Here is a 14426-nt window from a genome sequence, read left to right as displayed (position 1 = left end):
CTACCAAATTTCTGGGGGAGATTTCTCTTCATGAGAAAATGCAAACAGGTGCTGTTCATTATCTATTTCAAGGTTCAATGTTTCTTGTTATTCCAGCAGTGCCCAGCTGTGAGCTTGGTTGTTGACTAGATGCACCCATGTATATTCCAGCTTCACATTTGGGGGCATAAAACTGAATTCGCAACACAATTCAGATAATTTGAAATTGTAATCTTAAAATAAGTATAGTGCAAAAAACTAATTTTTTTATGTACTCCGGAAAAATATTCTTTTCCTCTACTCTGATCAAGGGGATTTTATTTATTTATTATTTTTCAGAGTATGAATACTGTAGCCATGACAACTGTGCATGCTTAGATGAAAACTGTGGAGATGCAACAGCCATGCAAGAAATGTGTTATCTGACATGAAAAAAGACTCCTTCAAGACCTTTGAGTCACAAAACCAAAGTCTCTTAGAGGATGTTTTAACTCATATTATTTTCAATGTAAGAGAGGCAGGGTAGACTCCACAGCAAGTGAATGGAAAATAATCCCCAAACCTTTACTCAATCCCTGTCTGCATTCTGCTTTCTAGGGCCTTGACTGGTACATTAGTCACAGCACTCAGTTTAAAAAATAAAAGTGAGATTTTTCTTTCCATCTTAAAACAACAAATAGTTTTAAAATTTCAGTTTCAATAAAATGTAACAACACAAGTATCTTTGCAAAACCCCTAATAGGAAGGAGGGAGGGAAGGAAGGTCTGTTCCCTTTGCCCCTAGCTAGGCATCCTTCCAGCTGGAATTTAGGACCGAGGACAAAGGGATCCCTTTAATTTCAGTGGGAATCTTTCTCGTGTGCTCAGTGCTTACCTGTTCTGGCCCTTAAGCTGCATCCCCCTATAGCTGGAATCATCATGCAGGCATTCTAAACTGTTCCAAGCTTCTGGGAGCCTTAGCAGGTTTCCTGATATAGCTCCATGTAGCCTCATGTGCATCTTAGGTTAGGACCCCTCCAGGTAAGTGCCACACTGCCAGAACAATGAGGTAAGTTTTGGGCTACTCACAAACTTTTGGTGCCGTTGCTGCGTTATGTGTGGGCTCATCCAGGAGAGGAACCCTTGGCTGATTTGATTGCAAGTCCTGCTGTAAAGCCAAAGCATAGGCACAACACACCTCATTTTCCTGGTCCATCCATCTCACAGAGATGAGCATTTTTATCTCTCCCCCGTGAGCAAATTCTCAAAAGGAGTGTACAACACTGTATCCCTGGTGTAGGTTCAAACTAAGGCTGACACTGAGGCTGTAGTTGGGTTTGCATTCAAAGCCAAGGTACAATTTTCAGGTGTGCTTATTTTCCGTGGAATTAACTCCACATCCGTTGTGAATGATGGAAGCCTCAGCCTCTCTATCCATGGCAGAGGAGCCTGGCAGCTCCTTTTCCCTTCACCTACCCATATGAGCCACAGCAGAAAGATTTGCAGATTTCCCCCTCCCTATGGGGAAGGCAATTGCTTTGTCACTGGGTTTGTGTTGCTTCTCCACACTGACCATGTGATGCTTTTCTAGTAACATCATTTTCTCTCTCTTACCTTGTTTCAAAGAATGCTCGAGGGCTCTAAGGGGAACTTGGTGATCAGTGACGACGAAGTGATCGGAGCCTGAATGAGTTAGTTCCTAAGTCACACTATAGGTCAGAAAAAATGGGGTTTTGTACAAGATTTCAATAAACTAAATTTTCATGCTTTGTGGTTATAGACTAAAGAGGTAAAATCAGTCATTTTTCAATGTTGCAAGACCTAGTATGTTCCTTGCAGTGATTGTAAGGGATGATTGTTCAGTCCAATATTTAGTCCTAACACTTTCTGTTTAAAATGAGCCACAAAATTTCAGTAAAGTAACTATTCATTTTGGAGGTTTTAGCATGATAATAAACTTTAAAAAAAATAATTTGCTCCTATATGGAAAAATCTGTAAAGTACTAGGCAAACACAAATCCATATATATACAGGTAACATTAAAATCCATATATATTTTGTAATTTAGGAGGTGATTCTCTACTTGCAACCCAACAGTGCCATCCACTGATTTTTTGTATGTTTTCACACAGATATTCTTCAAGAAGTTCTAAACCAACAGGTAATACTAAAAGCACTTTTAATGATGTTTCCTTAAAAGAACAGGATTCTCTTGAACAGATCAACAAAAGATAAAGAAAAAAGCCTATTTCGAGGTCTGGTTTGGTTTTTAATGGATTCGTTTCTTATATCTGCATGGAGTTTCTCAGCTTTTGCAGGAAGCAGTCCTGTGTTAGCTAGACACTCCCTTAAACTCATCTTTCAAAAATTCCAATATCAAGAAAAATCTAAAATTCAGATGGAATGGATGATACTCGTTATGAACTATTAGCCCTTATTAATTTACCAAAGGACCTGTATTTGAACTAGTATCATGCATTACTCTTTCAATCTGTTACATACTCTAGAGGGCACCCAAAAACCTGTACAAAATGACTCCTCTGCAAAAATCTGTTAATTCATCATCTTTCTGAGAGGAAAATACTTTGATCCAGGATATACAATCAGTTTCCACACTACAAATGGAAAAGTCATGCCATCAGTACTCCCAGAATTAGGGACTTTCAAAAATAGTTATGTATATTTAACAGAAGCAAAAGTAATTTATTTTGCACTTCAGTTTTAAGCCTTTTATGTCTGTGTTTCCAAATTGTGTTCTGTAGCTGTTGCATTCTGGAATCCTACTTATTTTTGTTTGGTTTGCCTTTTGATTGCTTACATGAAGATGCTGTTTACCACATAAGTACTTGCAAAGTAGATCCACAGAAAATCAGAAAACAAGACACTCCCTAATTTCAAGACCTGACAAGCAACCATTCAAGCTGCTCTTATGATTGCATTATATCTACATATTTGAGGCTACTGTTGTTTGGGCTGAGGGATGTCCTTTTATTAACTGCAGGATCAGCCCCAAGGAGCAGCTGTGTTACTGCCTCGTGTTCATGCTAACACTCACATTTTCCTGTGGCTGCAATGTAAGCTACCTCTTGCTCCTACCTCCACATGTAATGTGTAGAAGGAAATTATTATTCTGTGTTCATTCATATTTGCTGTAACTGTTTGTCTCAAGCATCACTTCTAAATTGTCTTTTGGAAGTTTGGTAACTTTGTATGTTGTTCAGATAAACTTGTTTTGTATACCATAGTAATAAACATGGGCATTCTAAAATTAAAAAATTACATAAAAGTAAAGTTTTAAAATATATAAACACATTATGTTAGAATAATATCGAGGGAGGGTAGGAGGGAACAACATAACACCCTTCCTCCCAAGAGTTAAAGAGAATCATTTCTTTGGAGAAGTAGTTGTTTTCAGTTAAGTACTGCAAAGCTCAGCAGCAACGACTAGGTGGCACTACATGATCGTTTGAGAGAAAGAAAATATAAGAAAGGAAAGCAAGCATGAAAATATATCAAGATAGTTAATATTGAATCTTAAAAATTTGCTTGTTAAAATTTGATTAAATGTATTCTATTGATATATATTCTATTGATTAAATATATTCTATTAAATTCACTTGAAGTCTCTAACATTATATATATAGCTATATGAGTATCTGTATCTATATATCTCTACATACTTGCACCATATACACTCTCCAAATAAAAGATTATGCAATGTTAAATGTATTTCTTCCTAAATTCTACCTTCTGGACAAATAAAAACCTAGAAGGTATTTCTCTGGTAAAACAATCCTTGATTGTGGTTCTTGACGTGAAAGTGAATGTTACATGTCACAAGGAAAAAAATTCGTAACAGAACTTCTTAATTTTTTTCCTCTGGTGTTTTCTTCAAAGGCAGAACAACCAGGAGTTAAACATAAGGGGTCAGTGTCACCTTTTCACTCTAAGCAAAATACAGTATTCTTGCTGTAGCATCCTACACCTTTTTGCCACCTCTTCAGGTTCCCATGAAATAAGAGTAGCTGAGACATGGACCTGAGGAGGGTGATCCGAACACCTGTTCCAAGAATGTCTCTCTTCCTAAAGGCCCTGTAAACCAATGTATAGACAGGCTCCTGGAAGGACTGGAAGGAGAGGTTCACCTTTTGCCACGCTGGAGCAAGTCAGAGTCTCCTATTCTGGATTTCCTTTCCTCCCAGGTCCGACTGGCTGTGCCCCAGGCCCAGCAAGTGGGCAGGAGCTGCCTCCTACCTCTCCCAGCTCCTGCCCTTCTCTAGTTGGTGTCCAGTGAGTTCCCCTGGCCATATTGACTGGGAGCTTTACCATGTTTCCTACGTGTTTAGCCAATTCCTGCTCTGCAAAAGCACTGTACGACTGCTGACTCTTGTCTGTACACAAGGGTTGGTTCCATTTCGGTTAGAATGCTGTCCTTTGTGGGGGAACGTGAAATTCTGAACCCCATGTATATGGATACATCTCAGAAATTGAAAACTATTGGGATATTATCCCAGGCTTTGGGTTTTCTGCTTGTTTTGTTTAGGCAGCTTTTTTTTTAATATTACAGGATTACAGTTATTACAACATTAATAAGACCAATATAACCTTTCATAAGTGCTGTGCTACTGACATCACTGGCAATGCTAACAGGGAGATTGATTCCCAATATCAGCATTAGATTTTTAATTTGGTGGCTAAGCCTAGCTCCACTTAATTAGTTTGCTGTATCAATAAATGTGAAAGGCAACACATGCCTATCGACTGTTTATTTTTCCATTATGCTCTTCTGCTAATCAAACTATGCAGATAAGCCTAACAAATGCATATGAAAGCAAATGAAACAGGCATGTTTAGCATCATCCAAAATGCACAAACATGCACAAAGTTTTTCCCAGCTTAACTATAATGACTTCCTGATGAAAGTGTAGCTGATAGAATCATAACCAGAGATATGAACCTACATCTTTTTTATGTTCAACCATCCACATGCCTGCCTTTATACCAATATACAGATGTCTGATTAAAAGGTAAGTATAAGAGCTGATATATATATATATATCAGCTCTTATATATATATATATTCTCATACTCGGGCCATCATCTTTACTCTCATGGCTGAGTTAGTTTCTAATGTTTTTGGTTACATGATAGAAAGGTCTATGCAGGCGTAAATTTCTGCTATGTGTGGGCTCATTTATACCATGTTTTAGAATGAATATATAAAATTACTAAATCAATAGTACTGTAAAACCTTTGCAGAAATTAATTTGGGAATCATTTGTTAATATGTAGGACAAATTTTAATTAGTGTTAGAAATAAAGTATTTGTCAGGACCCAAATAAAAATATTTTAATGGAGATTAATCTTGATTTATATTCTAATTACTGTGCTGTCCCACAGCTATCTCCTCTCTTCATTACTCTACCTGCATCTAGTTCCCTGTGTGGGCAGCACCTTCCCTGTTTCATAGCTGTGAGTTTACTGAGCCTCACCAAGCAGAACTCTAGTGCTTCAGAACTCGCACTAGATGTTACTGTGAGCAAAACAAACTTTTCTCAATTTTTTCAGACTAGCTCAAGGTAAATTTGCAGGGATGATTTAAAAGAATTTTTATGCATGGGGAAAGCTGGTGTTGCTCATTGATGTTAATGCCAAAAGCCTGAGAATACAGCTACCATTCCAGTTGCCTTGCCAGCCTACAGTGAATGGCTCTGGACTGTAAAACCTTGCTACATCTGTTCTGCCTAAAACAGCTCCAGAAGAATTCAGTGCCAGCCCTCACATATTTGCATTTCACCACACAGGAAGAGTAGAGAGGATCTGCTATCAGTGAGGAGGCAAAAAACCCTCCTGCACTGCCAGCAGGTCTGCCAATCTTATGGGGAGGCTTTCAACATCTCCCTCCTGCTTGAAAGAGCGTAGTTGTTTCTGCAGCCCACAGCACTTCATGCAGCAATATGCTGACCCTGCCACACAGCCTTGTGTGCCTGGCTAAGCCCTGATCCCCACAGTGGGCATACACCTGATCCTGGGCTGGGGATATCCCCTGCTGCCATTGCCTAAGCATCCTGCTGGGACCCTCCTCTCAAGGCAGCCAGACTGATGGTCAAGCTCTTAAGGAATACCTACCACTCCTGGCCTTTCCTGACATGTGCTGTAAAGAAGCAAAGGGAATAGAAAAACGTTTGTGCCATATTTTTTCTAGCCAAACTTCTTTTGTGTCCCATTATAGTTTCTTTCCTCCTTAATTTTTATGTTGTTTTATTTCCACTATTTTCTCCTTTTTCCTGCTCTATTCTCTGCCACAATATTCATCCATCTTCATCTACATGTATGCCTGGTTTAAGCTGCTCACTTCAGAGCAATAATAATAATAAGCATAAGCATAAGCATAACCATAATAGTACTAATACTAAACAGAGATTCCTATGATGTTTGTGTACCATATACATTGTAATGCTAATGGCCTTTTAATAGGAAAGGGTCCTTCAACTTATGCTTTTCAGGGAGCTCTTCTTTTCTGCTTTGCTCATATTTTTAAGCTTTTATTGTTTTCTGGTTCCTCCCTGTAGGATCTTGATACAGCCCACAGAGAAAGCTACTTGAATTTCCTTTGCTGACAGTAGTCAGCAGCCCTATCACAAGTACTGTGACACATGTGGCAGTCAGGAGAGGTGGTAAAGAGTCACAGGTGCAATTTCACAGCCCAGAAGAAATGGTAATTTCTACTGATGATTTAGCAAAAGAGGCAAAAGTAGGTCTGACTTTCAGTGCTTAAACAAGGCACACAGGCAAAGCACTTTAAAACTGAAAGTTTATCAGCTGGGCTCTTCATCCTGAAAGCCATAGGAAAATGAAAGTACCTCACTCCATATTTGCTATTACATTTTTTTAAAAGAAAAAACTTAATTATGTCCCTTTTTTTTCTCTGATATTCACCAGTCAGTCCTTAATTGTTATCTGCCTGACAGTGTACATGCATCTCTCTGGAAATGAAAAATCTTCCTTTCTCCTCTTGTAAAGAAGCATTATCTAAATGCTTCTTGGCAGCTGATGATAAGTACACAGCCTGTAATACATTTCTCCAATTAATTTCAGGCAGAAAGCCAGATGTTACTCCCATTCAGTTTGACAAACCTATAGAAGAGCTTAGATTCTGCCTTTCTGTTCTTTGACAACTAGAGAGGTGGAAGGAGTCAGCATTTAGTCTTGCCATAAGCATTTGATTGACTATGAAGTAAGAGAAAAACTAGAGCCTCAGCTGATTCTTCTTAAGGTAAGATTTGCTATCATTTTAGTGAATTCCTTGGGTTTCTGCTGGGTCTTAAGATACTGTCTCAAGAAATGTATCTTTATATATTTATTAAAATCAGATTTTTTTTAATGTTTTCAGGAGGTATTTTTATATTTTTTATAACTTTTAGGCAATATCATGTCTGTAAAAGTTATATTTGCGCCATAAAGTTGTCTTGTAAAAAGCCTTTTGCAAATAGAAATAATTATGTTTTTTTAAAACATATTGTCATGGTTTGATGCTGGTACAATGCCAGCACCCCTATGAAAATGCACCTTCCCAAATAAATGCTGTGAGATGCGATCCGGAACAGAGCAGAGCAGAGCCAAGCTTAATAACAAAGGGAAAAACTTTATTAAACTACTACTACGATAGGAGACACACACACACTAAATCCAGAATGGAAACCTAAAACATTCCTCCTCCCCCCACCCCAATTCCAACAAACCACAGTGAGACACAACTTGGACCCTTAATCAAGTCATCACCCTTCAATATAATCAATACTCAGTCTATCAAGGGAGAGAGGAGTCTCCCTTGCACCATAGATGCTCAGGAAACACAGCTGCCACCTCTTGTGTTTTTCCATGTCACACATGGCACTGTCCGGAGAGAATCTGCCAGTGTGACATTCTACATACAGTGCTCTCACCACCATGCATGGACCAAGACTGCTCACACGGCTCCTTTAAGGATGCTTTGCCAAGGACCAAAAAAAACAACAGTCTAGTGTCTCATTCTGGCTGTGGGCAAGAATTACATGTTTTACAGTTATTGTAGACATATTCTGTACTCTTTCTGGCCATTTGTGCTGTCTGATGGGACTTTACTGGGAATTCTGCAGAGTCCAGAGCATCTCTCTGGCTGCCCCAGATGACTTGAGACGTTGGCAAAGAGCCCAGGAACCTTGGCAGCAAATCAAAAACACCTGTGGCTTCGATTTAGCCCATGGGAGAGGATGCCAACCTTATATGAGGAATTACAAGCAAAAAGGGTTTGAGTAGTGTAACGGAGAAATTGACACAGGGCGGAAAAGTAGAATTTTGGGATTTTTTAGAATGAAATTCAGGGGTACAAGATAGAGGAATCTGGGTGTGCCCTAGCTTCTTCTTCTTTCTTCTTGTCCTCCATCCTTGGTGTGATAGTGACACTTTTCTATTGGTCTAGGATAGGGACATATTGTCCAACGTAGATTTTAGGTATTGGTATGGGAACTGTAACATGGTATACGTAATTTTGAGTATGTAATGTGGGAGACACCTGGTGCTGGAAAGAGACTGCCATGGCTTCTGTGCTAGCTGGACCTCGGCAGGTCAGAGAGAAACTATTATAGATAAGAAAAAATAAACAAACTTGAAAACTCGGCTTCACGCATTCCAGACCTTTTCTTCAGCATCCGGGCTAGGGAAAAAAGGACTTTCACACTGTTGGGGTCTTGCCAAGTGACCCTGACATTCTGCCTCTGCCTTCAATATGCAGAACATAATGTAAAGACTGAGTTGATACTCTAATTGGTTTATGACTCTTTCTGTCTCCATAAAATGAGTTTTATCTCTGTATAGGCTATCATAAAATTTAATAATATCCATCTGGTGTTCTGAGGATGTTTTATATCACATGAAAAACTGCTTATTTGAAATAACTGCCTTAAGTTACTCTGCAGGAGTTCTGATAAAACAGTATATTCAGCAGTATTTACATACATGGGTTTGAAATAGTGACCAGAAAGTAAAATCAAGATTGAAGATTAAAGACAAATTTATAGAGATTTATCACGTAATCTTTTATGAGTTTCTGTGTTAGATAAACTATTCACCTGGCAAAATAGCCACACACAAAAAAAAAATATATATATATATATTTGGAGTTTTACTCTTTCTTTCCCTGTATGTGTAAAGATATACTTCTGGGCAGTTATAATGACAGTGCAGACTTTTACGTTTCTCTATAATCTATTTTTTTCTTGTGTCCTTGGAGTGCCTTCACTGAGGTGAGATCCTCCTCTATTTGGATCAACAACTCAATTTAAAATGCTCAGTATTTCTGTATGCAAGAATTTCAGTGCCTAGACAATCACAAGGAGTGGTGCATCACACATCTAACAGAACCAAGAAATCAAATCAAATATGGTATCACAGGACTTGAGAGCAGTGAAAGAGCTTTCCCAGTGCTGAACTTTCAAACAAAGTGTTCTTACTGAACATATTTCCTTATATTAAAACTCATCTGTTTGCTGTTTTTCACTTCTAAAACATCAGAGTGATGTGTTCCAAGTAACAGTTTTTAAGCCACATGTGTGGCTTTCATTCTTAAAGCTCCATTTTGGTAATGGGTGTAGGATTAGAACTTGTCACAGCTAAGTCCCCTGTTATCCTTCAAAATCTAATGTAATGTTTCATTTTCCAGCACATGGGATCTTCTCCTCTGGGAAGATTGTATTACATATAGAAATCTGAGCTCTCAATACTGAGAACCTCTGCAAGATTCTTCTTCCAAAAAGCTATGGTGACCAGTGACTTAATTTCCAAGAAAAACATTTGTAGCTTTCCTTCAACAGCCTATGGTGGAAAAAGGCAACTAGTCCAATTTCATCTCACTCTAGATTCTGCTTTGGGCAGTGGAAAATCATTCCAGTATTGCTATCCTAGGCATGACTTTTGGCAGGGCCACAATATTAATGCATACTGCCTTCTACTTATATTTCACCAAGGTTACAAAAACAAAAACAAAAACAAAAACAAAAAAAAAAAAAAAAAAAAAAAAAAAAAAGAAGGCACCAAAAAAACCCCAAAAAAACCAAACAAAAACCCATAACCAACCAATCAAGAAAAAAATAAAATCAAAAAACCAAACTCCTATATCCTGTGTTCTCTATATCCCACTGCTGTGATTTTCTAGACAGTGTTACTAAATATGGCAACTTTACTATATTATTTTTTCCTGACAGATAGGAAAAACCAAAATCCACTTTCTTCTCTAGACTGTAACACTAGGAGACAAAGGACAGCACCTCCATGCAGGCACTTTTCTTGTAGGTTATTAGTTCTCATCATATTTGTCTAAACATTAAGATAGAATCATTTCATAACTGGAAGAAAATAGGTTCAGGAGCAATTTCTTTGACTTGCACCTGACGTAAAATTAGCTCAAATAGTGCTAAAGACACAAAATCCACCCACAGGTGACTCTGTAAATGAACAGTGCACAGCCCTCCATGGAGTGTTGAAACCAGGATTGTAAGTTTAGGGGATCCCACACAAAGTCCTGTAATAAAAGTGGAGGGAACTTTGTAGGCTGGTGAGATGGAGCATATTCAGTATCTGATTAATTTGCTGTAGTGACACCTCTATAAATAAAATGAAGTCAATAGGAAATGTTCCCATTCAATTTCTAAAGCAATCTTGCCATGATTTTTGGGTGTCATTTTGTTGTTTTGGTTTGGAGTTTTTGGTTTTTTTGAGTGGAAGGTGTTCAGTTTTGGGTTTTTTTAATATATATTTCATTATTTTTCTTACTGTCCTGTGGCTTCTTATATTGCTTATGTTGTTTTCCTTCTCAAATCTTTGCTTCATAGGCTATCTTCATGAAATAGGCTCAAATGATGTCTTGATGATAATCTTGCTAACTTACTCTGCATAACTCACTCTGGCAGGATATTTCCTCCTGTTTTGAATTGTGGAGTTTTCAGATGGTCATGATATCCTACTGGTCTAATTCTGTGTCTTAATAATGATGATGCAGCCAATGTGAGCATGGAGAAAATAGTGAGCTCATTAATATCCTTTAGATCTAGTCCTTTAAATCTTATATTGGGGAAGAAATCTCATGAAGAAGGAATACTGTGGTGTTCATAGAAATCTCATGAAGCAGAAATACTCTGATGTTTGAAGGTTGCTAGATTTCTTTATTCTAGAGTATGGAAATTTCCCACTTTTTGGCTAAAAGTATATATTGTTTTAAAGAAACACTTTAGCTGTACTCTAGACTGAAAATACGGCAAATAAATAGTAACCTCTCATGCTTTCAAACTAAATGAAACAACTGTTCTACTCATTGCCTCATTACATTTAATTTTTGGGATGTACATGCAGGGTCATTCCCAAGAATTGTATATCTTTCAGGAGAATTTTGAAAAAAAATTACATGGTCATATCTATAGTAGCAGGGGTCCCTGCCAGGTGATAATTAGTATTGACTCTATGATTGTAGAAGACTGATCAATCACTTTATTGTGTTATCTTATACTATACTGCCCTCTACTAAGAAACACTCTTCACTCTTGCAGACAGTCCGATACAGTCCTTGAAAATCCAACCACTATCACTAGTGTCTATTTAAGAAATCACTCTTTGGTAAACAAATTTTTATAACACATTTCACATGTGTACAACAAAAGGTACAATAAGTGAAGATAAGAATTGTTTCTCATTCTTTTCTCTGAGTTATCTCACTGCTTCTCAGAGCTTCTCAGAGAAATGCTAGGAGAGCTATCTCTCTGTCTGTTCAGAGGATATGTGATTACCACACATATCTACTCTCAATTACTTGCAGGCATCAAACTGATTTTCCAGTGTGAGCGCTGCACCAAAAGGATAGTAGCTCTTCCTGAAACACCCTACCCCAGCCATGTCTGTGGAACACCAGCACTGGCTGTGTAGCTCATTCTTAATTAGTCCAACAGGCTGCTGGTGTCCCAAACTCTTATGGAAGAGCCAGTTTCCTGTCAGTACTTCATGTCTGAGGATGTGACCATTAATTTAGATTACCATTAGCTTCTGAACAATTAAAAAAATGTAATTTATGAAGGGATACTCTTTGCTTCCCTCCTTTGCTTATGCAAACACAAAAAAAATCTGACAAAAAATCTCCTTTCTGACAAATGTTGGATGTACTTAATGTCCATCCAAGTATAATTCAGGTGATCTGTGCCATTAGGAAGTCTGATGGCCACAAAATATGTATAAGCTTTTCCTGCCAAACTTGTACTGCACAGCAGGAGTTTACCAGCTGTGTTAGAACTAATTGTCACTGCACACCTACCAATTTATTTTTCCTCCTGTACATAGCACTGGATTTTGGTTTGCCAATCATTTGGTTATCTCTTTGGTGAAGGTGCAAGATCTGTGGAAATCATAGGTAAAGAGGAAAGATATTGCTTCCTTTCCTCTGTTTCTTCTTAGAAAAATACCAATATTCTGCTCCCAGAATTATGTGGAAGTGTAAAGGGAACAAGGTGCATGTATTTTTTTTTTAATCTACATTTAGCTGCCTTGGGGTTATTTCTTCCTCTCTCACTGACCTTAAAAGGAAAAGGTTTCAAAACTTCTGAATACTCCTTGTAGGCTTCATGAGGTTCGTTGATTTTTTTTTGTTCACATTAAAAAGCCAGAGAGTGCAGAAAGAAAGTATCTCAGGTGGGAGGAAGGCTTAAAATAATCCATGTAACTTCCATGTACTCTGAGAGGAATGAGAGTCTGTCAGCTAAGACTTATCCTGTAATACAGTGATTCAGGGACAGAGCAATGCCCCTTGAAGGTCACCTTCTGAGTGTGAGACTTCCTCGGAGCATGAAATGAGTTGGAACAGAGAGCTGTCTTCTGAGTGTCTCCATTACTGCAGTCCTATTAAATGCAAACCACAAGTCTGTCATCTTCCCCCTCCCCCTGATGCACAGCTCCATCAAATTAAGACAATAAAAATAAATAAATTTACAGAATTAAAAACTGTGCTTAAAATAAATAAAGGGAGGGAAGGGAGCTTACTGGAAGCTTAGGCGCCAATCACAGATTTATTCAAATCCACTATTGTCAGTTTATTCATTTCTCAAACTCCAATATCAGTTTAAAATTTAAATGTTAGAGTGTTTCCTGATTTGCACACAAGTTCTACTTCAGTGAAACTGTAGAGACATAAAAGTAGGGAAGAAAACTTTATTCAATATGATTTTCTCCATAACATAACAGATAGTTGTGTGACATATTACTATGAACAGCTATGTTCCTCAAAAAAAACCACATACCATATTTTCAGTAACTTTTGTGCTAAGTCTTTTAAGCAGTGTATTTTTTTAAGGCATTTATGATTTACTTTTTTTAACATTCCTGCAAATGTCAGTGGCTGTTAACATCTGAATCAAACTGTTCCCAGTTCATGTGACTGGAAATGATGCCCTGAGCAAAAAAAGCCAGACGTTCTGACTCTTGTATAAGTATAGTCTGTGTGGAAATGTTTCTCTGAGCAGAAGTTGCTGCGTTCACATCAGAATACATTTTGGCAGGAAACAAGGTAAGGCTGCATTATGACCTCTTCATTATCATTATTACCTTTAATTAAAGTATGTTTGGGAAATGAATGATCTAAGAGCTGAAGAAAAACACGACAATCTAAATAAGGATTCTGGCTGGACACAAGGCTAAGTGGCTCACATGTTGCTGGCAGTATCTGAAACTCTTCTGGGATTATATTGGAATTATCTCACAGGATAGAAGGCTGAATTTGGGGTTTTAGCTTATAGCCACTTCAGGGAGCAGTTCTGAGCAGCCTTAGGCTCTTAAGAGGTTTTCCACCTTTTAAGTAGAAGGAATGCCACACAGCAACCAGCTGTGCATAAGGGTAAAGAGCATCTTTAGACACAAAGGCTGAAAGAGATAAACTGAACTCTGTGCACATGTGAATGAGTTTTATTGGGAGTGTGGCATGGGTGGTATCAAAGGCAGAAAACTGTGCCAGGCAGAGATGGCTGGACTAGGAGCAGCTGCAGAATTGCACTTGCAATTGCCTCCAAAGGTGTTAGTGTAGCTAAATATATCTAAGACATAGGACTTCACATATGAACATATTTTCAGAGAAATTGGAAGGTCTAAAAGCATAGCAGAAGCTCTGTAACTGAATTCCTAACTCCCTATGAAGCTCACAGTCTAAAAGAAAAAGTTTTTTTGTTGTTTTAAAAAAGTTGATAATAATTACAGGCTCAGATGAGTTCTCTAAACTTTATCATTTAGAAATAAGCCTTTTTTTAAGACTAAACACTGGATGGCCAATGCAGATAGTTAGGGTGTATCTTAAGATACTACTTTACTGAAAGGAGAAACAGGGAAGAGTAATTAATTCTTTCTCCCCTGTCTCCACTACCTCCTCTTGTTGTTACCAATCCTGTTTGCATGTACCTAGCTAC

Source organism: Lonchura striata, chromosome 3 (genome assembly GCF_050655825.1).
Source record: "Lonchura striata isolate lonStrDom1 chromosome 3, ASM5065582v1, whole genome shotgun sequence".
Classification (NCBI taxonomy): Eukaryota; Metazoa; Chordata; class Aves; order Passeriformes; family Estrildidae; genus Lonchura; species Lonchura striata.
Note: the sequence above shows the minus strand (reverse complement) of the source record.